This window comes from Halichoerus grypus, chromosome 3, assembly GCF_964656455.1.
Source record: "Halichoerus grypus chromosome 3, mHalGry1.hap1.1, whole genome shotgun sequence".
Classification (NCBI taxonomy): domain Eukaryota; kingdom Metazoa; phylum Chordata; class Mammalia; order Carnivora; family Phocidae; genus Halichoerus; species Halichoerus grypus.
In genome coordinates, this window is record NC_135714.1 from 56,226,602 (window position 1) to 56,251,232 (window position 24,631).

The 24,631-nt window shown below is 40.7% G+C and overlaps 1 protein-coding gene across 2 annotated transcripts in view; it reads left to right on the forward strand.

Annotated features, from left to right (window-relative positions):
- The first annotated feature begins 14,860 nt into the window (after positions 1-14,860).
- Positions 14,861-24,631, forward strand: part of SLC4A4 (solute carrier family 4 member 4) — a 346,035-nt gene continuing 336,264 nt past the window's right edge. Inside the window, exons 1-2 of one of the 2 annotated variants that reach the window (XM_078068751.1) lie at positions 14,861-15,517; positions 24,394-24,554. The gene's annotated coding sequence lies outside the window, so the exon portion shown is untranslated. The remainder of the gene's footprint in view (positions 15,518-24,393; positions 24,555-24,631) is intronic. The other variant, XM_078068750.1, reaches the window with a different exon arrangement.

Here is a 24,631-nt window from a genome sequence, read left to right on the forward strand (position 1 = left end):
AAGGTGTCTTAAAACTTGGAAAGACAGTGGAAAATAAAAATAATTTTTTAAGGCTACCATATATGGTCAAAATTTCTTTATGTAAGATAAGGAAGACAATACACTCAAGGATTCATTACATTTATTTGGTATTTCGATCCATTTTTTCCACCTATTCTATTGCTCCGGATTTTGTTGTATATACTACCTTTGGTAATATTCTTTTTCACTAAAACAATGTTCCTAAAATTGTTCTATAGTTCTTTATCAGTAATGATTCAATCTTTGGCAGAGACTATGGGGTCAGGGAACTAGAAATCCAAATCATATAGGCAGAAGATAGATGATTTTTTAGCAGGTGATCTGTAACACAAACAGGGTAAGTAAATAAAAATTTCAAACCAGGTTGACCATATCAGATTTATTATTTGGCCATAGAAGTAGACAGGCCATTAAATACTTTATAAAGTTAATCTTTTAATCTACTGTTTTCCTTCACTTTTACTTAATAATAAGAATGGGTAGGGTGTGGGCTTTATTTTTGTCATTCTAATTTTATTAGGTTGTTTAATTTTAGTGAACTGGGAGTGTCCACTTCATTGTGTGTGATATTAGAGCCTCTGAGGGGTATACCCCCTATTAGCCACGTCAGCTGTCAGTTTTAATTTAGGTGTAGCTATGCAAGGTCATAGGGTGCTTTGCTAAGTATCCTGAACTAGTGTTTTCACACCTCCCTCCAACTCTAAAATACTAGACCTAGGCTTTTAGTCTGTTATTTTCTGCAGTGGTGTCCCAGAGTAGTTTTGTAGCATTCCAGTCATTGATGTAATACGATAATTGACTTATCTCAGTCTGCTGGAACACAGGAGGTGGGCTGAGTGAGGGAGCGTGATATAGTCTGCAATAAAACAAAACGAGAGTATAAAGAAAGACGTACTAAGAAGATTTGAAAGGTAGATCTTTTCATAAATAAACATGATTACAGTCCAATATGTTTTATTAATGTAGTCTGCCTTTAGTCTCAGCCAGGGGTTGGCAGAGTGCGGCCCTCTGTGGCCAAATCTGGCCACACCCGTCATTTGCATATTGCCTACAGCTGCTTTCTCACAACAATGGCAGAGTTGAGAGTAGTTGAGACAGAATATACGGCTGGCAAAGTCAAAAACATTTGCTATCTGATGCTACAGAAAAAGTTTGGTGAGCCCTGGTTTAAACTAATTTCTTATCCTATTTCTTATTGGGTATACATTCATGAAATATAACAAGCCCCTAAATTGAAACTCTTCAGCAAACAAAAAATACATATATTTTTAAAGATTTTATTTATTTATTTGAGAGAGAGAGAATGAGAGAGAGAACATGAGAAGGGGGAGGGTCAGAGGGAGAAGCAGACTCCCCACTGGGCAGGGAGCCCAATGTGGGACTCGATCCCGGGACTCCAGGATCACGATCTGAGCCGAAGGCAGTCGCCCAACCAACTGAGCCACCCAGGCACCCCTATTAGTTTTGGAAGTTGTTATAGTACCTCATTTAAAAAATGACATGACCCTATAAGTCCCCAAATAAAAATTTCCATATGGCAGCTGAAAGATTCTAAGGCTGTAAATGCTGATTATGTTAGTTTATTTCTTTGGAAAGAAACGAGAAAAGAGTGTAAGCAGGTGTAATTACCATTTTCTAGGGGCTTGCAGAATCTTAGCACTCTATTTTAAATAGAGCACCAATATTGGTATTATCCATATGGCATAATAGTGAAGTTCGATGTAAAGTTAATAGCCTTGAGTTCCGTTTATTTTGCCCATACCAGACTAAAAGTTTCATATTGATTATGGATCTGCAAGGGTAATCAAAATGTATTGGATCACTGAGGAGTAAAACATGATCAAAGACCAGCGCTGTCAGAGCCAGGAAGCAGTGGCCGAAATAACAGCTACCCCGGAGAATGTAATTCATTGCTAGTGCTTGCTAAAGTTGTTCACATAATTTTATTAAATATTTCTGATTGTTGTAGAGGCAAAACAAATTGACTTTACTCACAGGTACTAATTCTTAGGAAAATAATTTACTTTAAATTATTTTTATATATTATAACAGGTACTAATTCTTAGGAAAATAATTTACTTTAAAAAATTTAGTATGTGGTGTTAAAGTAGTTTTCAAATCAAAGTATTATTTCGAAAGAAATATCCTAATATCCAAGGCCAAATTCCCCTATTTCATACTTTTTTTTTAAAGATTTTATTTATTTATTTGTCAGAGAGAGAGATAAAGAGAGAGGGAGCAGAAGCAGGGGAACAGCGGGCAGAGGGAGAGGGAGAAGCAGACTCTCCACTGAGCAGGGAGCCTGATGCAGAACTCGATCCCAGGACCCTGGGATCATGACCTGAGCCGAAGGCAGACGCTTAACCCACTGAGCCACCCAGGCGTCCCTCATCCTTTTTTGAAAGAAAAGTAAAGAGAAAATATTGACTGTTAAAAAAAGAAAAAATGGAGATTGTTTCTGAAAACAAAACAACTTTGTTGTTTCAAATTTTTGTTGTTGTTGTTCAAATTCCCTGTCACACCTAGGAATTTTATCCTTAAGCCGTCTATTCTATTTGTAGCTTCACTCCCATAACTTAGAGATAACTGCAGGAGAACATCTTATGGAATGTAAAGGAAATCATAAAATTTGAAATGCGCATATGTACGTCAGGGCTTTAAAACTGGCTTCATTTTACTCTAGCTCTTATCAAACTTGAAATATGTGCTTTACTATCAAACATAATTTTACTTAGAAGAATTAGGTGCCAAATCTATGCCTGAACTTCAGAATCCTTATCTGTCCCAACCACTAATACGGTTACTCAACCTTCATTTGAGTAAGTAAAATGACATTTAGTTTAAGAATCTTGTTTGGGGATTGCATACTCCTCTTGGAATTTGGTGTTGGACTGTATAAGCGGCATATTGGTAGGATTATAGCTTAAATGTATGTATTCCCCTAATGTTTATTTAACTGGCTAATCTGGTAACTATTGCTGCTTCACGAACTACCCCAACATTTCGTTGCTTACAATAATCATTTCATTATGTTCATGGATCCTGTGGGTCAGGACAGGGCACTGCAAGATGGCTTGTCTCTGCTCCTCCGAGTCTAGGATCTCCACTGGGAAGATGCGAGGGTTGGGGTGATTTGATGGCCAGGGGCTGGAATCATCTGGAAGCCCCTTTCCTCACATGGCTGGTGCCTGTGTTGGGAAGACCTGGAAACTAGAACTGGCAACTGGACTGCCTATAGGTGGCTTCTCCATGTGGCTATTCCAAGTGGCTTGGCTTGGAGCCAAACATGGCAGCTTGAGGACAGTTGGATTTCTTAACATGGCAGCTCAAGGCTCCAAGCATGACTGCTCCAGCAGACAAAGCGATAGTTATACCATCTTTTATGACGAAGCCTTGGAAGCCATACAGCCTCACTTCTACTATGTTCTATTGGTCAGGTAGTCCCAAACCCACCCAGATTCAAGGAGAGGAGAACTAGACTCTACTCTCTATAGGGGAGCGGTAAGGTCACACTGAAGAAGAGGATGTGGGAATGGGAGATGTTGCTAAGACCCTCTTTTGGAAATACAATCTGCTCCATGGCCAAAGAAAAAGTGAGTACACAATTAGAAAATGTGAGTGTTCAGGGAAATGTTAACATTTTTGTGATGTTGGTTGTTTATTAAATTAGATGTCTAAAAGTCATCTCAAACCTGCTATTTCAATACAGTGTTCTATGTCTTCCCTTCCAACTGAAACAGTGATTTTTGTCTTCTCTAAACTTGGTCCTCATTAAATGTCTCCCTCATGGAAAACTTGGGAGTCATCCTTGATTTTTCTTGTTCTTTCAACTTTTACATCTAATTTGTCAACTCTACTCAGTTCTATCTCCAAAATACCTTTCAAATTCATCCACTTCTCTCCATCTTTAGTGCTCTTCCCCTAGTACAAGCGATCAGTTCCTCTCCAATTCATTCTCCAGTTAGTACTAAGAACGAACTTCCCAAATCCTAAATGTGGTTATGTGATACCCTTGTTTAGAACTCTTCAGTAGCTTCTGATTGTTCTTAGAATATGATGTTAATTTGTTCCTGGGACCTACAAAACCCTGCAAGATCTGGGTCCCCACCTTTCTCTCTCTCTCTCTCTCTTTTTTTTTTAAAGATTTTATTTATTTATTTGAGAGAGAGAGCATGAGAGAGAGAGAGCACATGAGATGGGGGAGGGTCAGAGGGAGAAGCAGACTCCCTGCTGAGCAGGGAACCCCATGCAGAACTCAATCCCAGGACCCCAGGATCATGAGCCGAGCCGAAGGCAGTCGCTTAACCAACTGAGCCACCCACCTTTTTCTCTAAACCTCCTCTCGTACCACTGGCTCCTTGTCTTGTTGCCTTCTACTCTTACCAACTTTTGTTCAACCCCCAAGAGTCTTTGAACCTGCTGTATCCTCGGCCTGGATGCTTTCCCCACAGCTTTCTGCAAGACGGGCTCATTTAAAGTCAGCTGTTACCTCCTCAAGTCTTCACTGACTGTCCAATCTAAAGTATTCTGTCTTATTACTCTCTCCATTATCATGTTAATTTCTATAATAGAACTTACTGTTCTGTATATTTGTTTACTTGTTTATTGCCTCTCTTTCTAACTAAAATTTAAGCTCGCTGAAGGCCTTTTCTGTTTTGCACCCTTGTTTCTTCAGGACTTTGTTGGGTCTTGTGTGTCATAGGCATTTCATTTTTTTTAACGAATAAATGAAAGATTGTTTAAAACAAGGAGAAATTATATGTTTATGTTTAATTTCTTGTGAAAATGTACCCATAGCTAAAGCCCATGACTGAACATAAAAGATGATTTTTACATTAATAACCACAGAAAAGTAAAAACTTTTAAGTGTTTTTTGGTTCAATTTGACCGTTCCAGGTAGATCTTTCTATATTTGAGGTTGTAATTATCATTAACTAAACCTAAGCCTCATTTATTCATTCAGTTTTTAGTGAGAACCTCCTATATGTATGGGACTGCACTAGAGGAGGTGAAAAATAGAAAAATGCATGATACATTTCCTACTTCCATAGAGCCAATAATTTTGTGGGGGAAATGAGGAAAATATACTAAAAACCTCATTACATTGAGATGGTTCAAGTGACAGGTAAGTGGCATTATCTAAATGCTATCAGTATGGAGGAGAAAGAGGTCTTCTGTGCTAAATGAATCAGAGAAGATAATATTGATTAGGTAGCATTGTAATTGGATGTTTAAAATAAATAGCATTTTAATTGGATGTTTAAAAATAAATAGGTTTGGGGCGCCTGGTTGACTCAGTCGGTTAAGTGTCTACCTTCAGCTCAGGTCATGATCCCAGAGTCCCAGGATTGAGCCCCGCATCGAGCCCCAGCATTGAGCCCCGCATTGGGCTCCCTGCTCCGCGGGAGGCCTGCTTCTCCCTCTCCCACTCCCCCTGCTTGTGTTCCCTCTCTCGCTGTGTCTCTCTCTGTCAAATAAATAAAATCTTTAAAAAAAAAGAAAATGAGATTTTCAGTGGTGTGGGGCTCCCTGCTCAGCAAGGAATCTCCTTTCCCTCTGCCCCTCACCCCGCTCCTGCTCTCTCTCAAATAAATAAATAAAATCTTTAAAAAAATAAAATAAAAATAAATAGGCTTTCCATAGATGGAGAAGGAGGTGGAAGAAAGAAAGGCATTCCTGGTAAAATAAATTGGCGTGAGCTAGTAACCAGGACCAAGAAAACAAAATGCATATTTAGGAAATGGTGAGAAGTCTAGGCTGTGTGGAGCATCAAGCTGTGTATGGGATCAGTAGCAAATACAGCTGGTTGAAACCAGGTCGTGAAAGGCCACTAACTCCAAGCTAAATAACTTGGACTTTATTCAGCAGCTGATGAACAACATTGAAAGTGATTTTTTTTTTTTTCTGGTTAGGGGAAGGCAGGAACTTAATCAAAATAGTCCTGCTTCATGTGCAGTTTAGATTGAAAATAGGGAGTGTGGGGAGGAAGGAGTGTGGAGGTAAAAAGCCCAAACTTTTTCCCTCAAGGACCAGGGACCTTGTAATTTCAACTTTTCCGTGTATCCCCCTAGGGATAGATTGAGGAAGCTTGGTATAGTGGAAAGAGCAGGGGCTTACGCTTAGTTTCAGAACTCTGGCTCCATAACTTTGGTATTTGTATGATCTGAGGTCAATGGCTTGACATTTCTGACCTCTGTTTCCTTAATCGTGAAGGAGGGATAATTTGTATCTTATCATACAGGGTTTCCATGAGGATTAGGAAGTTCTTGACAAATGGTAGCTATTATTAATTATTGAACGTGGCATTGAATTTGTTTGCTTACAATCTTTTAGCATTACACTGGACTACCCCCATTTGCCTTGATGGGTGGTCTATGCTAAAGCAAGATTGTGAAAGCAATTTGTTAGGACAGCACCACTATGCCTAGTATGTAATATTTTCTTCAGTATTCTCTGAAAAATCACCTCCATCTACTTGATTACTCTGCTCTTTGTTCCAAATAGTAACTGCAGCATCAGCAGAAACTTTTGAATAGTTGTTTCTCTAAATGGAATGTCTTTTACTCTTGCCAGGATAGACAAAGTGTTAAATAAGTGCTCAATACTTATTATATTTTAATTTAATCAAAGAAGCAGTAATAGCATTTGAGGGCCACTGGCTGGAGCAGAGAGAGCTGTCTAGCACTCTTGCTTCTGATTTGTTCCATTTGCCTCTTATTCTTTCTTCCTCTTTAGGTTTTATTGTAATACCTTCCTTGGACTAAGATGCCAGGCTATTGGTTCCAAGGCATTACTAAACCTATGAAGAAACATGAGTACCAAGAAATGTTTGGAGTTAGCTTCCCTGGATCAAAGTTGCCAAAGTACTCACGTGGCAAATTGAGAGGAAAGGAATGTAGCTTTCAGTAATATGAAAATCACCTCTCTCTTCCAGTTTCTGATTTACCATTACATATGCTAACACATGTTTTCTGACAAATTTTTGCTACATACTAATTTTTGAATTTAAGCAAGTAAGAATTGCTGAGAGAAACTTGTTACCCATTTCCATGTAATCCTGGATTAAATGCTCGTTTTTGGTAAAGAGAGATAAAATTTTTTAAGATTTAACTTAAGGATGAAAATTGCTAGTACCAGGCCCAGGCCCTAAATACCAAAACAACGATAACACTATCAGAACACCAAGGAAAATATTTTCTTCCCCCACATATTTTAATATGCAAAATCAAAAGGTCAAGGGGGAAGAGTATAAGCAAATACCATGGTTTGCTGGTTCCTGGGAAGTGATTAATTGCCTTCAAACATATATGTTGCATATCTATTGTGTGCCTTATAGGGATGATTGGAAATAGCACATAATGTGACTAAAGCTAAAAGAAAACACCGCTGAAAATCTCATTTTCTTTTTTTTTAAAGATTTTATTTATTTGACAGAGAGAGACACAGCGAGAGAGGGAACACAAGCAGGGGGAGTGGGAGAGGGAGAAGCAGGCTTCCCGTGGAGCGGGGAGCCCGATGCAGGGCTCGATGCCGAGGCTCGATGCGGGGCTCGATCCCAGGACTCTGGGATCATGACCTGAGCCGAAGGCAGATGCTTAATTACTGAGCCACCTAGGCGCCCCGAAAATCTCATCTTCAATAGCTGTGATGAAAAAGTAGCCAGGTTAAAAAAAGAAAATAGTACCAAAATATAGTGTCTTCAGCTTCCAAAAATTCCAAAAATTCTGGTTTTGAATAACTGAGTTCTCAGAAGTATATTCAGGTGTTGGTATTAGTATATATGTGCTCTGTTAGATTTGGTTGGAATTGGAGCAGTAAATGCAATTCAGGTGTCACTTTGTGTGCATTTGCCCAACAGTTAGCTAATTCTTCCAGATCAGATGTTTAAGTTCACAGAGAAAGGCAAACCCTCAATTCCAAACTTCTTCAAATTTTGAGGAAATCTGAAACAGTTGACATGTATGAAAAGTATGGGTTCTGGTATTCATATTGCTTTCTTTTTGATGTTGAGAGTGATGTCACTAACGGGGTGATTATAAAGATTGAGTGAGTTCATTTATGTTAAGTAATTAGAATGGTCCCTGGAACATAGTAATGACTATGTAGGTATTGGCTATTTTTTTTAATATAATACTTTATTTTTAAACAATCTCTACACCCCACATGGGACTTGAACTTACAACCTGGAGATCAAGAGTCGCATGCTCTACCGACTGAGCCAGCCAGGGGGCCCAACATTGGTTATTCTGAATATAAGTATTAGGACTATTAGTGGGGCAATCAATATTTTCATTGCCAGATAGCAGAAACTGTCAATAGAGACCCTATTCCATATGAATTTTCACAAACAGAAGGGCAATTCTAGAATTGTGCTGACTTAAGAGCCCAGCAACTATCAACTGCGTTTAGAAAGATGGCACTGAATCCAGATCCTACCACACCCCCTTTTTTTTTTCTGGCTAGAAACTTGTATTGAAAATATGCCAGGATATTAGCAGTCTTCTCTGAAAGAGGATATTTCTCACTGCTGTTCCATCTATTTTTCTCTATTTTACAAGTTTTAAATAATGAAACTATATTATTTATAATGGAAAAAAGCAACAGATTTTCAGTTTTGAAAACCAGACAGCCATAATCAAAGGTGCAGCAAGATCCCCAATAAAATGTTATTTTAAGATTTTTGTACTGATTTTATTTGCCCAAGTGCCAGAAAAGCAGCAATATCTTTTTGAAGATCTTTTTGTCCCATGACACTGATTTGAACAGAGCCCAGGTGGGCAGTGAGCAAACACTGTTAGCCCTGAACAGTATCCAATAGCTATGAAGGGACTCAGACATTCCAGCTTTGTCATTGGTTTGTAAGAATATTAGAATATTAATCTCATTGTTTATCAGAACAGTTTCTGTTTAATTACATACTTATTTGTATGGAGAAATAGCTCCAAGGTGTAAAGGGAATTATTTATGTATTTTCTTTTTTTTTTTTTTATTAAAGATTTTATTTATTTGACAGAGAGAAACACAGCGAAAGAGGGAACACAAGCAGGGGGAGTGGGAGAGGGAGAAGCAGGCTTCCCGCCGAGCAGGGAGCCCAATGTGGGGCTCGATCCCAGGACCCTGGGATCATGACCTGAGCCGAAGGCAGACGCCCAACGACTGAGCCACCCAGGCGCCCCATTATTTATGTATTTTCAATTCAAATTTAAGTTAAAAAATAAACAATTTATTCACATGGCTCAAAATTCAAAAAAGAATAAAGGATACAGTGAAAAGTCTTCCCATAATCACTTAATTTCCCTTCCTGGAGGCAAATAGTGTTTTTAGTTGCTTATGTATCCTTTGGAGATATTTTATGCACATGCCGATAAATACATAGATGTACTCTAAAAGTTCTTGTTTAAGAAGAATCCTGTCTTAAGGAATATGTGGAATCTGAATTTATCTTAATAGAAGTATATTCTGGTTGACGAAGTCTCTCTAGTTTTCATGTTCCAAAACAAGAGGATGCAATCAATCATCCTATAAGTCATTACCAAGTTCCTACTATGTGTAAGGCCGCCTGCCAGGTGTTGTTTGTTATGTCAAGTTGCCTTTAAAATTTTTCATATTTATGCATCTCATCATTCCAATCTGTGTGCTCAGACATCACCGGGTCAGAGAGGCTTTCCCTAACATCCACTTGAAAGTAGCTCTCCCCGTCCTCTCATTGTGTTTTATTTCTTCTAGAGCTAGGGTGATTCTAAATTTCTAATCAATTTCTCTTTTGAGAGAGAGGAGGGTTGCTGTTATTAAGACACAGGGATAAGAAGGGTAAACTGGAACTGTGAACTGGGATGCTTGCCCCCCCCCATGCATGGCATCTGCTACTTCATAACATTCTGTATTCCAAGGAAATGGAAATTATTTTGTTATTTATCTGTTTATTGGTAAGCTCCATGAAGGAATTCTGTCTGCTTGTTCTAGGAATCCATCACCTGGAAGAGTCCTTGACACATAGTGAGTAAGTAGATTCTTGAGTGTGGACTGAATGGATGATCTGGTTATGCTCTGTGTTCTCTGTAGAACTGAGCATCTTCTGGTTGGCGGTGAGAAACTGAAAAGCCGTAAAGGGCAAATTTGCTCAGAATATTTCCTCCCTTAGGATAGGGGAAAAAGGAGCCAACTTTTAAAATTTTGCAGCATTTCCTGAAAAGAAATCAGTCTGGCAGATGTGCACTAGAAGTGTCCACTCTTCTGTTCCTTGCAGGGAGACTGAGGGGCTATGGTCTCCAGGATAGGCCTGGCCTGGGGAGCAGACCAGTGGGACGAGAATGGTCATGGTCCAGGTTGATGCGCTGGTGGGCTAATCTGTGGAAAACAGGTCCCCACATAATGGAACGGCTGTGTCCACGTGACTCAGCGAGAGCAACTTCAGAGCAGTCTGCCGTCTGTGCTCATTCATCCCCCGAGGAGGCGGGGAGGCCAGAGGGATACAAGGAAACAAGCACCTTTCTATGTCTGGGAGATGGCTGATGCGGACACACACACACACACACACACACACACACTGATTAGCAGAGTCCTTGGGCCCCAAGGGTCAGTTCTGGCAGAGATGTTTGACTTTATTCTCTACTGTCTTACCTAAAACCAGACCAATCTTTTAAATCAGGGGGCATAGGTGTAGTAGCTCAGTTCAAGTTTTCCTTTCCAAACAGAGAGGGCTGTGTCCTATGTGATGCTGCTCATGGAAGAATTTCTGTAGGAGGAAGAGGCTGGATCTCTGGCCTAGGGTTATTAAGCAGAGCATTCATAATAAATGTGTCAATACCATTCCTGAAAGATTTGCATGTTTCTCTGTCACAAACATATTCTTCAGATTTTATTAGAGAAAAATATTCTGGTATCCTATTAGAATTATTATTATTATTATTTAAGAAAAAATCTCAAGCCCCTTGATTTTACTGCTGAGGGAACTTAGGCCCCGAAAGATTGACTAACTTGCCCTCCTTGACATTAACAGAGATAGGCTCCTGTTTTTAGAGGTTAGAACCTCTCCTAATATTTGACTTCAGGTTTGTATTTTGAAAATGACTGTTGGATAAGTTGAGAGCTTAGTAGTTTTAAGTTATGAAGCAACTTATGACACATGTTTAACCAAATAAAATTATTTTCTCTCGCTCATGCCATGCAGACAGCTTGCAAAAACTGTGTTCACTTTTCCTCTTTCCTCTTAGGAAGGGGTTGGTTATTTTTCACCCTCAGATTTGAAGGAGGGAATATAGATTATAAATCTCGGCTGAATTTATTCAGGAATTTGTCAGACTGAATATGAACTTTCTGGAGTGTAAATGAAACAAAAATGAGGTCTTTAAGTGATCTCTCTCTCTGTCTTTATCTATATCTGTCTTCAGTTTCATCCCAGACTGGCTCCAGGGTGAGAAGAAAAAGTGATTTTTCTCTTTCCTTAGACTCACATCATGAAGTGGTTGACTAAATTGGTGATGGAGTGGCAACTTTAGTGATCATTCCATTGCAATATTGTTTAATAACAAAACAAATGCAACTCAAAACAAACATCAGCACAAAGAAAACTATTGTGTATGGCAAAATGTTTGTCAAACTTCTACCAATAAGCCTTCTATTTAAAAGGAACCTGATATTGAGAAATAATTCTGATTATTCTTTGAAGTTTGTAGTAACAGGATGTAGTTTGTAGTAACAGTAACATATCTGCTACCACCTTTTTGTTTAGGCCCCCAAATGAAATATGTATGATTGTTATAATTTTGAATAACTCCAGGATAAACATTCAGTGATATCTTCCACCTTCTTTTTCTTTTCTAATAAAATAGAATAATGGAAGAGACCTCCAAATATAATAGCTACATTTTTGGGTTTTGCTAAAATTGAACAAAGTGCTTTATAGATAATATTTGGTGATAAGCCATCACTTTCCTTATTTTATATGAGGAAACTTAAACACAAGTTGTTTTTTTTTTTTTTTAAAGATTTTATTTATTTATTTGACAGAGAGAGAGAGACGGCGAGAGAGGGAACACAAACAGGAGGAGTGGGAGAGGGAGAAGCAGGCTTCCTGCGGAGCAGGGAGCCTGATGTGGGGCTCGATCCCAGAACCCTGGGATCATGACCTGAGCTGAAGGCAGACACTAAATGACTGAGCCACCCAGGTGCCCCAAACACAGAAGTTTCTAAGTACAAAAATACAGAGGTGTGACTTCAAAAAATGCTTTACGGCAATAATCCTATCTGCACATCACATCTACACCCTACTTACTTTGAATAATTAACAAAGGGCCTATTGGTTCTATTATTTCCCTACAGACAACTTTCTTGTTTTAGAATTGAAGAGTGCCATGCTTATACATGACCAGGAATGCCTGGACTGCCTATTTACAAACTTCATCTTCATTCTTGTTGGACCTTACTGGTCCGGAGGTTTCATCACCTGCTGCCACTAGATGGTGCTTGTCATTGAAACAGGTTCCTCCTCCCATCTTTCTGTTTTCTCTAGGTGCCTATTAGGACCTTGGCTGATATGAAAAAACTTGATTGATAAGCTAAGTAGTGCATGGGTATTCTAGAAGGTCATTTAGTACAAAGAGTTATTGATTAAAAAAGCAAATCATTATCAGTAAAGATTACTTATGCTGTTTTTTAAATTCCATTAATTTTTCTGTTCCTTTTCTTTGTCATCAAGCTGTGCGAACCCCAAGACAAAAAGAACAAATGAATCTTTCTCTGGGCTCATGGGAATCGAGGGACGTAACTCAAGTTTTAGGATAGGTGAAAAAAAAGATCTCAGGATTCATTGTCCTCACTCAGAATAGCAATAGCAAAGGTGACCACATGCAGAGTTGACAAGAAAAGTTAATCAATGACCTTTTAAAGGAAAAACACATATATCTCAATTACTGGACAATAATCAATAGGAAAGGAAATGGAACATGCTCTTTTAATTGTGGGATAGCAAACATCAAGTAATGAGAATGATAACAGAGGTTGTTGGCTCTTTGCCAAAGACAACTCTTTTTCTCATTAAGGCACACACAAAACATCACCTCATAGTGCTCTAATTCCCTCCCTGCCTCCCACCCCACACACCAATTTTATACCCCTTTCAGGGTGAAGTTGTGCCAATCTCAATAGTGAAAGGCTTCCAGGGGTTACCTATTTGGTTTGTGTGAAGGACAGTTTGATATATTTTGCACCAGAATATTAGAAAACATAAGTTCCTTGCACTATTCCTTTCCCAAACATTCACCGACGCTGACCATTCATGGCTGGTTCACGATTATAATGAGAAATTGCCAGCTATGTTGAAATACATAATCCACAGTGTGAAAAACTGCTGAACAGCAGTGTCAAATTCTTAATACAAAAGTGGCTTCCCTTTGCCTGTGAGCTTACTTTGGGGTTGCTGATTCTTGCTAACTGTGTGCTCAGGCACTGAAAGTTAATTTTAACATTAGTCTAACAACAAAATATAACTATGTAGGCACAAGTTTTAAAGCTAATTTTTTTTTTTCCAATCTTCTGTTTCTAATTCCCCATGTCACTGCAGTGGGGTATGTAGAATGCGTGAACATATATGTGAGCCAGATGTAACAACAACTGGACACACGACATTAGTACATTTTAATTTCAGACAGTAGACAGCGTTAGGTGGTTCCTAGTGCCTTCTGAGCATTAACTGAGGATTTTAAATATACTCCCCCTTTTTTTTCTTCTTTAAATGCCTGCATCCTAAGCACTGGTGAGGTACAATGGATCTCTTCCAGTTTTAAATACTAGAAAGAGAAGCTTCTGTCCCTAAGTTATTTTCCTTCAGAATGTCCCACCCTCCCTCCACCCCCCAGAGGTCTTATTACTTATTGCTTAGTATTGAGGAAGGATTTGGAAGCAGGAGCAGGTAGTCTGTATGTGCAATTATTTTTCTTGAGTTTTATGTGTTTTGGTGGTTACTGTTGAAAATGCAGTTTGGTCAGTGACTTCCACACATATGTTATATATATATGATATGTATTAATAGGAAACTCATATATGCTTGCATCATACACCGCGTGGCTCACATACATTAACTGGCTGCTCTCTAGCAGTACCCAGAACCTTAGACGGTGTCCGTGCTGACAGTCTGTTGATATCTTAATAGTTTACTTCACTGATCATAATGGGGCTCGGTCACTGATATATTATTAGTATTATTTGCTTAGCAAAGGGTACTTAAACCTCAATAATTAGCCTTAGGAACAACGTAAATACAAATAATAACTTTGTACGCTCAAGAAGACTCCCTTGGAGGGCTAAAGATGTTTCTCAAACTGCCTGAGGAAGACAGAAACCACTCGTGACATAAGGACAAGGCTGAGAACCGTACTCTCCCCGGACATCCTCTGCTAAAGGTGAACGATGACTGTGTGCTGGTAGCACTCTCTCTACCTAGACGCCTCAAGTTTTATAAAGTAGTCTCAAGAGTGATCTGGGGCTAGGAAACGCAAGCAACTTCGGTTCTGCCCGAGAGAATAGGCTGTCCCCAGCGGGGAACTGCTGTGACTAGGACAAAAAGCTGGACCTAGCAGCTAGCTCAGGGCGTGAGAGAGAAGGAACCCAGGAAGGCGAAGGCAGCCGGTCGGGAGCCGGGTCGTTGGCCAGTTCCAGGCGGGCGCGGCGCGCAGAGCCCGAGCCCCCGGCGGAGGCGGTGCGGCCCCAGGCCCCTCCCCGCCGCCGCGGATGCCCGGGCGGCTGACGCCGAGCCGCGGCCCGGAGCGGTGGGGGCCGGGCGGCGCGAGCGAGGGCAGGGCAGGGGGCCGGCCGAGGCCACTCGCGGCTTTAAATATGGATCGCGGGCTCGCGCTCGTGGCACAGCCTCCGCCACGGCCGCCTTTCCCGATTCCCCGTCCCCCAGCTCGCTCCCGAGGGGTGCCCGGGCCGGGCACCACTGCTGCAGTGTTAGTTACTGGCAAAAACATCGGAGATCCCCATAAATATGCAGAAGCTGCAGAAGGCAAAGTAGAGTAGACGCCCGCGCTCTCACACACTCGCTCGCCCCGCACCACGCGGGCCGTGTAGACATCTTCCCCCCCCCCCCCACCCCGCGCCACCTTCTCCCCCTTCCTCGTGGGCCGTTCGGGTTCCAGTCCAGCTTGCTCCGAAGACCCTCCCGCCCCAGCGCCCTCACCCCGTCCTCGCCTCCCTCCGCTCCGGAGGGTGCACCCACCCAGGCGGCAAAGTTGTGACTACTTGGGCGCGGGTGGCTTGCGCCCCGCTCGATCCGCGCCTCGCGCCGACAACTTCCCGCGGCTCGGCCCCGCCGCGCCCCGGGCCCGCGCCTGCAGGGATCCCGCGGGCCCCCAGCCTCCAGCCCCGGCGGCGCGCCGGGCAGCGCTTCTGTGGCCGCGGCGGCTGTGGTGGCAGCGAAGGCGGCGGCGGCGGCAGCGGCCGCTGCAGCCCCACACTCCGCCACCAAACTGGAGGAGCGACGGAAGGCAGACCCCAGGAGGTGAGCGCCCGGCCCGGGCAGCGGCGGGGAGGGTCGGCCGAGGCCCCCGGGTCGCGGCGGCAGCGGCAGCGGGCGCAGGAGCGGGGGGCCCAGGGGCCGGTCCCAGAGGGCACGCGGGCGGCCTCGGCGCACTCGGGGGAGGGAGAAAGGTCAGTTGCGGGCCGGGCATCCCCCGGGCTGGGCGCCGGCGAAGTGTGAAGGCTGCTTCCGCGGAAAAGTACTTTTTTTTCTTTCTTAGCGTTTAGAGGAGCAGTTTGAGCAGTTCTATTTCTCCCCCACTGTAGAGCCCCCTGCGCGGAACCAGGCGTTGTTGCCCGGACTGTGGGGCCAGTGTACGCGGCGGGCTGGGCTCCGGCGCAGTGACACGTGTGTTCCTGTGAGCCTGGGTGGTCCCAGTGTGGCCGGACACCTGCCACACAAACATCCCCAAACCCACCGATGGTGGAGGCTTGGGGGACTCTCGGTACCACCGAGACCGCGGCCCCCACTTCACTGCCCGCTCCGGGACGGAGCATTCACATCTCTCCCTGGCACACCAAAAGCGGGGGGTGAGTCAGGCAGATTCTCTGCAAGTGGCACACAAACACACAATTATTTGCAATGGATTTGGAAGAGGGAGGCCGAGGTTAAACTGGGATTTCTCTTGGCCAGCGACAGTGGAGCTCTTCCTCAGGTACTGGGCAGCATGTGCGTCTTGGCAAGGAGAGGTGATTTCCTTTTTCTTAAGTGCATTTTACCCAGCCCTTGCCAGTCCGTTAATAACAGTCACCAAAGAAAGGTTAGGAGTTAGGAACCACATCAGCAAACTGCAGCAAGCACCGCAAGGAAAAAAGTTCTTTAAGAACAAAAGAACAACGACGACAACAACAAAAAACAAACAAAAAACCACAGCAAACCCTGAACTTGACTCGAAAGATGGAGAAGGAAGCCATTCTACCTCTGTTCTACCAACGTAAAGCATTTTTTTTTCTTTTTCCAGTTCCTTGTGAAACTTTTGTTTTTCCATCCCTCATTCCTTCTCAGGGCCTTACCTTCTCAGCCTAATTCTCCGAAGCAAGCTCTTTTCAGTCTTGACAATGGAAGAGCAGTTAACCACTTTGGTTTGCCCTCTTCACTTCCTTTCCCATTTCACTTCAGTGTTGGAGAAAGTTGCTCCTAATGGGAACTCATGAACACTGAGCTGTACTAAACTCACATTGTCTTAAATCCTGGAACAGTTCCTTTCCTGAGAGACACTGCATTGTACAGTATTTCCCTTTTTTTCTTGTATCTGGGACTTGGACTTAGACTATTACCTGAATTAAAGTGTACATTGCCCATTAGGATTTATTTTATTATTATTTTTTTAAATTTTGATTTGAATAGCTTTTTCAGTGCAGTTAAAACAGTATTCAGTAGCGTCTTATAACCAATGTAATGTCTTTGGAAAAGGTTTCTAAGAACTCTCCTTGTATCTATCACATTGGCATTTAAATAATTTTCATGATCATTATAGCAATTAGATTGAGGTTATTAGCATAACTTCATTCAAAGGAAGCATGTCTGCTTATTTTTCTATAGTTTTAATAACAGAAAAAAACTTTTACTTTCATTTTAAAGTTAAATATAGTGATAGACTTCTGTTCTCTATGAAATCTGGAAATTGAATTGCTTTAACTATCTCAGAGTCTCTGGTAAGGTGACACAAAAACTCCCACATATGTGGACAGAAAAGAAAGTGGTACTCTTCGGAACTGTTGAGACATAGGACATTTATAAGAATGGGAATGGGAGGGATAAGTTTGGATATCTGGATAGTTCCAGGCATGTCTACCTTTGAGAAAAAAGAAAACTAAGAAAAACCTCCCCCAACATTGTGTATGAGTGTTTTCAAAATGAGGTTTTTAGTATCATTTAATGTGTTGAGGTCATTCTGGAGACTTACTAATTAACACACAGAAGGCGCCTTAGCCAATGAAATTGACAGGATGTTCTCTGAGTGTATAATGGTGTATCTCTTTTAGTTTATTTTCTCAACAGAAAAGAACTTTAAATGTTTGTTAGTGTTACTATTTTAGTCTTTTAAATGATTAGCATAACTTTGGAGTTTGCAATAATGTGTGAAAAGAATACAGGGAATCATTTAGAGAAAAAAAAAATGTGATAGAAATCGGGTAAACTTCGGGACAACTTCCATCATGGTCTGGTGGTAATTTGATTTTTCACTGAGCTCTGGCAAGTACAATTTTGAGGTTCTGATCCTTTGTTCTGAAAGCAAGAAAGATATCCTGGCCATAGCTTGCATTGTAAAGAAAAACACAACACTTAAGGAAAGGAAATACACATTAGCTGGTGAATCATGTAGATAATCAGGTTTCTTTGCTTGCCTCTGAGGGCGCTGCAGTCCACAGGACTGCTATTGTTAGGGGGAGCGTCCTGAGGGGATTCACTGCTCCTCAAGTAAGTGCGGCAATAGACTGCATCTGCTCCTCTCTTGGAGGTTCTTTGTATTCACTTTTAATAACATGCATAAAGTTTAAGACCGGGGTTGATAACAAGTTTGGAAGTGGAAAGAAAGAACGGAGAGAGAAGAATCTAATGACGGTGAAAGTTTCTAAGTACTTGTTCCTTGATTGCTAAGTGGAGAGAATCAGGGTACATGATTTATTGGGACAAAGGAAGCTCTAAGCAGAACATATAGCTCAGTTTTCACTATCGATGCACTTCCTGAGGCTAACCTATGATTTGACATTTATGTCTTTTGGGGGAGTCATTTAGCAAAATGGATAGTGTAGGAACATCCGGGAAGTTAGTTAGACTTTACAAAATGAGGTCTTGCTACTTTCAGGACTTTTTTTTTTTTTTTTTTCCACTATGCAGGAATTTTAAGGGAAGGGAAAAATGTTTCTTTCATATAAGGTCAGGGGTAAGTTGTATTCCAAATATATTTTGCCTTTCTCCCAATAGCTCCACATTTGATGTATTTGAGTCACAGAATAGAAAATATGCTACTGTCCTTCTAACATAAAGATGATATTTTATATCCCTGTGGTGCATGCCTTAGTTATTTTTCCAGTAGTGGAGATGGATTTTCCTAACTTACCCTTTTACTCATTTCCTTTGTATGATGTACATTTACACACACACACACACACACACACACACACACACACACTACTTGTTTGGAGGGATGACTGATTTTATTTTACCTAAAGCCATATTTATGACTGTCATAATGATTTCGTGGCAATGACTTTGTTACATTTCTCTAGTCTCAGCAGTACAATGACATTTCAAACAAGACATCAAAAGGACAGGCAGCTATGAATGGTGATGGATTTATTTACCTGCTGTGGCACAGAAGAGAGAGAACTTTGTTTTTCCAGTCTTTTCATGATGTTCCTAATCCTCTTCCTTATTGATCTCACTTGCCTTTGAATTAAGTTATACATCCAAGAGAGATGGTGGTAGAAGTGGGCTTGGTGAAACCATGCATATCTGCAGTTGTTTTCATAAGCCAAGACATCGTCTTGTTCTCCCCTGCAAATTAAGTAGACGTAAGGGATTATTATGCTCGTTGAAAAAAATGAGGAAACTAGGCATAGAGAACTTTGTATGCTTTTCTTTTCTTCCTTTTTCTTTTTTCTTTTTTTAGTATGTTTTCTTAAACTAAAGGGAAAATTATTGGTGGAGGTGGGGATGGACCTTTTCTCTTTGAACTAGTGCTACCTATGTATTGAATGACTGTCATCAAACGAATGAATGTTGTTTTAGTCACCGCTGAAGATACTAAGGCAGATAAGTGTTTATCCTGGTTTGAAGGGACGGCTCTGGCCCTGTTAGTGATTCTGCTCAGCAGCAGTGCCCATTGGCCTCGACTTTATTTCCTGTCCATTGGTGCCAGGGGCATTTCACTAGTGAAGACTATTCAATTTGTGTGGAGCAATTTTAGCTCCAGTTTTTAAGAGTTAACTTTTGTTTTTCACAGAGAGTGGATACAGAAGGAAGTTACATGAAACTAGGATGTTAAAGGAAATAAAAAACCACCAAAGATAGTTTGGGATTATTGTGTAGAAAAAGGCTATCCTCAGTTTAACTTGAATTTTTGACTTAGAATCCTTAAAAAGGTTTTAAATAAAACCTGTAGTAGTATACTTTTGGGGGAGTTTAAAAATAAAAATACAAAATGAGAAAGGAATATATTGTCTTTAAAACTGGTGTAATGTTCTATGAGTGATACAACTAGAAAAATTCTTCATAATGTCTTTATAAGAAGTCATTAGTTTCTTTTCTTTTTTTGGAAGTATATTTATTGATTGATAATGTCCTTTATACTATTTGCAAATAAGTAAACTTGTGGGATCTGGATTTCTGTGTTAGTTAGTTCTAGGTTTGGCCTGGAGACTAGTATTCACGGATAGGGTCCAGTAACAACTTCATCTATTTGGAACTCCTATATTTGGCATATTCTTCAGCAAAAAAAGCCTCTGAGCAGGCAAAATAAAGGGTTACAAAAAGACATACATTAAAGAGGATTCACCTTACTCATAGGAGATCCCTCAGAATCTGTTTACTCTTAATTCACATACAGTTCTAACATGACTGATTATAGCATTTCTAACCCCATAGCAAACACTGAATTACAAATTATAAGACAGGAATGGCCTGATATTGGCAGCTACATTGATAACATTGAAAAGTGCCGGGGGACAGGTTGGTAGTAAAGGAAGAGATAGACCAGGTACTAAAAGCAGTTGTAGGAATTACAGCAAACACAGTGGTAAGGACTATTTAGGTGTACCCTGATAGGATCACTTTATTATACTCCCTTCTTCCTCTTTCCCTGTCTTTCTTCCTTTCTTTTTTGCTCTCCTATCCCCATTCCTATCTTATCTTTATCTATCTATCTATCTATCCATCCAAAATTTTTATTGAAATATAAAATGTATAGAGAAAAGTATGCAGGTTGTTGAGATATAAGTAAACAGCTTGGTGATTTACCTAAGTGAATACACCAAGACCAAGATATAGACCATTGTCAGCAGCCAGAGTCCCCCATCTCTCCCTCTTCTCTCACCCAGGGCATTATTTCCCAGAAAAGATAACTTCTCTCCTGGCTTCTGAGACTATAGGCTATTTTTATCTATTATTGAACTTTCTACAGAATATATGTTGTGTATCCTTGTATCTGACTACTTTTGCTCAGCATTATGTTTGAGAGATTCATTTATGTTTGTGTGTAGCAACAGCTTATAGTCATTGTTCTGCAGTCTTCTGCTTTATGAGAATGCCACAGTTTAGTTATCATTTTGCTTTTGATGGGCATTTGGATCATTTCTCCTTTTTGGCAATAATCCATAGTGCTGCTATGAACATTCTTACATACGTCTTTTGGTAAACATGTGGGAATAATAGATAGTGCCTTCCTTCAAAAGTGGTACCAATCCACAGTCCTACTAGCATCTTATAAGTGTTTTGGCTTTCATCCTTACAAACTGCCGGTATTATCTTTTTTATTTTAATCGTTAAAGTGGATGTATAGTTGTATCACATTGTGGTTTTAATGTGCATTTCCCCAAGTATTTTTTGTTCCTTTTCATATGTTTATTGGCGATAGCCTTTTGTGAAGTACATGTTCAGGTTTTTTGCTCATGAAGTTTTTGTCCAGTATGTTATACCAAGCAAGAAAGGTTTTAATATCTGGGAAGTAAACTTCTTTTATTTGTTTAGAAAACTCAGATAACCATCCACACTCACTCACCAGTGTTTCCATATAATAAGTAAAATAAATGGGTGAAGATATTAAAAGCACTTTGAACTTGTAAACGTTACAGCCTGGATCTGTGAAACCCTGTCCTTAAACACACACACACACACACACACACATCAGCTTTAACACAATACTCACAAACCTGCAGAACTTGTTGTCTTCAGTGCTTAACATAAAAGCAAAAGCATTTTGTAACTTAGTGTTGCCCAGTGACCAACAGAGATATGCATTTGGAAGATATGGGTTAAAGACCCAGCTCTCTTATTTGCTAGTTATTTGATTTTGGGAATTTAAAAAATCATCTTTCTTTCTTTTTTCACTATTAAAATGATTGTAAAACCTAGCTCGCAGGGGTGTTATGAAGGACAAAAGTGATCGTTATGAAACCTTGTTCAGAACTGTAAATGACTTTACATATGTTAGTTATTATTGTTGTTGTTGTGTTCTACAACATTCCTTATTCTTGAGTTGAATTGTGCCAGCACTGAGAACAGTTCCTGACGTATTAATAAATGTTTGTTGGCTGAATGAATGAACAACACTTTTAAGTGTCTTTCTTGAGCTGTTCCTCTGAGTAATCCAAACTCAGAAAACATTTTTTCTCTAGGACTTTTACTTTTTATTGCTAAAGTTGAGTTGGGAACAGGGTTTATTAAACATCGGCTTGAAAAATTGAGTCTAATAGCCAGCAGTTTGAGATCACCCGTTTCACTGTATCACTCATATCAACTTTATGCCCCAAGTAACACACATAGGACCTGGAGGACCCTTGAAAATGATTACAGTGCTCTTCACCCCATGGGTGATCCCCGAAAGCTTACACACTGAATATTTTTAGCTTCTATAATTAGAATGCTGGCCAACAAATTTCTAGATTTAAAATATAGTCGTGGCGTCTCTAGTGCTGATACCTTGGAAACCATATTTCATGAAAAATTGAATGTTTAAGGATGAATAATAGCTGAAAACGAGCTTGTAGGGAGCCTTTTCAGCTTAATATGGATGAGGCATTTCCCACATATGTTGATTATAATGTCAAAAGCAAACTTGCAGCATAAACCTTATAAACGTTTGTGTAAAGCAACAATTGAAAGGTCTGAGCCTCAAGTACTGTTTGACTTTGACCTCTATTTTCTTCATCTGAAAAGAGGTTTAGGCCAAATATTTATTTCTAAATTACATGGAGTTAAACTTCATATGATTTTTGTTTTTGAGAATTATAAGATAAATAATAGTAGGTATCCCCTTGCAAAATCAGGCCTGCAGCAGAAGGAACTTGGATTTTGATGTGGAAATCTACTTAGATTTTTTAACCCAAAGACTGATTTTCTTTTCCTTTTATTTGAGGGTGGTTGTTGTTGTTATTCTCCTTTTTCTTTTGAGAGCTGGTGGTGATCTTGATTGGTTGGCTCTTATCATTATCAGAGTACTGAATATATAACATATTGCTTCAGAATAACATAAGTCAGTCTGCATCTTTGAGGATGTTTACATTTCAGGTAGCATCCCTCATATATGCTTAACCCAGATGTGGTTGCTTTCACCTGATTTAGTGGAAAATGGAATCATCTGGTATAGTAGACAGCTTTTGTTTTCTGTTACAAACAAAATGCTATGGAAAATTGAAATAAATACAAAGGGTAATTATGGCGAGCCTTGTGAAACTACTGTTTTAAAAATAGTGAATTTCAGAAAACATCTTCTGTTCTTGGTGCTTTCATTCCTGTGAGAAATTAAACTGGGTCCTTATAAAACAAAAGCATCCAGGCCTGTCTGGTGATTGCTGTATTAAATGCTGGAAGCAAGGCTCCTCCCCTATGGTATCTACTCAGCCCAGGAGGCTTTTAAAAAAACAATGGTGCTAGGACTGGATTTAGGGAAGAGCAACTATTGAAGGAATAGGGTCATGACAATAACTTCTAAACTGATACCCCATGGGCCCCGAGGTTAGCTCTTCATCGCTCGGGCTCTTCAGCTTGGAAATCTGTTATCTAAATGGCCTGATGGGAATCTTTCTAGTGTCTTTAATTCAAACCAGGCTTTTGTACCTTCTCCCCAGAGTGATCATGAATGAAGTTCTGAAAGCATGATGGGGTGAAACGTGTTAGTTCGGAGTGCAGACTCCGTGGGCTCATGAGTCAGGGTGAAGGTTGAGCGGACCCCGAGTGCTGATGGCTGCGCTCCCGGGACCCTCGCCGCGTGTGTTACGTGCTTCCTGCAGCTGCCGCGAGCCCTCACAGCAGAACTGCTGCACAAATGCCTTCATTCCTTCGACCTCTGGACACCGTGGCCTTAGGACTGTGTGATGAGCGCTCACGATGTTAGCCGAGTAAGGGCCGCGTGGTAGGAGACTGCTGAAGCAGTGATTACAATCGCCTTCGGAAAATTGCTGAGTGCGAACACATTAAGCAGACGCACACAGCTCACACGTTTGCACTTTTTACAAGTTGAGCTCCTCTGCCAGGGAAAAGAGAGAAGGCAGATAGGAAAGGTCTTAAAAGATTTAGATAAATGAGATCAGATAATTTCCCTTGAAAAATACATTATGAAACCAAACCCTCGTCCAGAAACATCAGAAGAAAGTACGGTTCAGGCACTCACGAGTTTTTCCTGCCAAAACTTGAGGCAGTGGCCTCTACATTTGAACCAATGACTTTATGGCGAATTGCTCAGCCCCGCCCTTTGTCTCACACGTGCGCACGTGGTCCCGCACCGTAGGCTTTCTCACTGTGGCGGCCGTGTCAGGACGTCCTTTCGTGCTTCCTGCAGTGGCTAGCATATTTTGTAGTGAAAATACTTATTTAATGGAAGGCTACTCAAAAACTGGACAAGCCAATCAGAGACGCCCAGCCATTCCACCCAGCTTTAATTGAACTCTTAACTTCTTCTAGAGAGATTCCTCCAGTGGAGTAGCTCTGATCATTGCTGTCAGGTCTTTCACATATTTCTTGTGAAATTTGTGGTCATGAAGTTTGGAATCCACTAATTTTGGCGATGAAACTTTGTTTTTAGGGTTTGTGATGTGTTACATAGTTCCTTGGAAAACCTACCGCACTTTTCTATTTAGATAGATTTCATCTGTTCTCTGAATTGGACACAGTCTTATTTACCTTTTTTTTTTTTTGAGATTGAAAGTGAGTTGTTATTGGTGAGGATGCGGAGAAAGGGGAACCCTCTTGCACTGTTGGTGGGAATGCAAACTGGTGCAGCCACTCTGGAGAACAGGATGGAGGTTCCTCAAAAAGTTAAAAATAGAACTACCCTGTGATCCAGCAATCGCACTAAGAGGTATTTACCTAAAGAATACAAAAATACTAATTTAAAGGGATACATGCTCCCCCTCCAGTGTTTATAGCAGTATTATC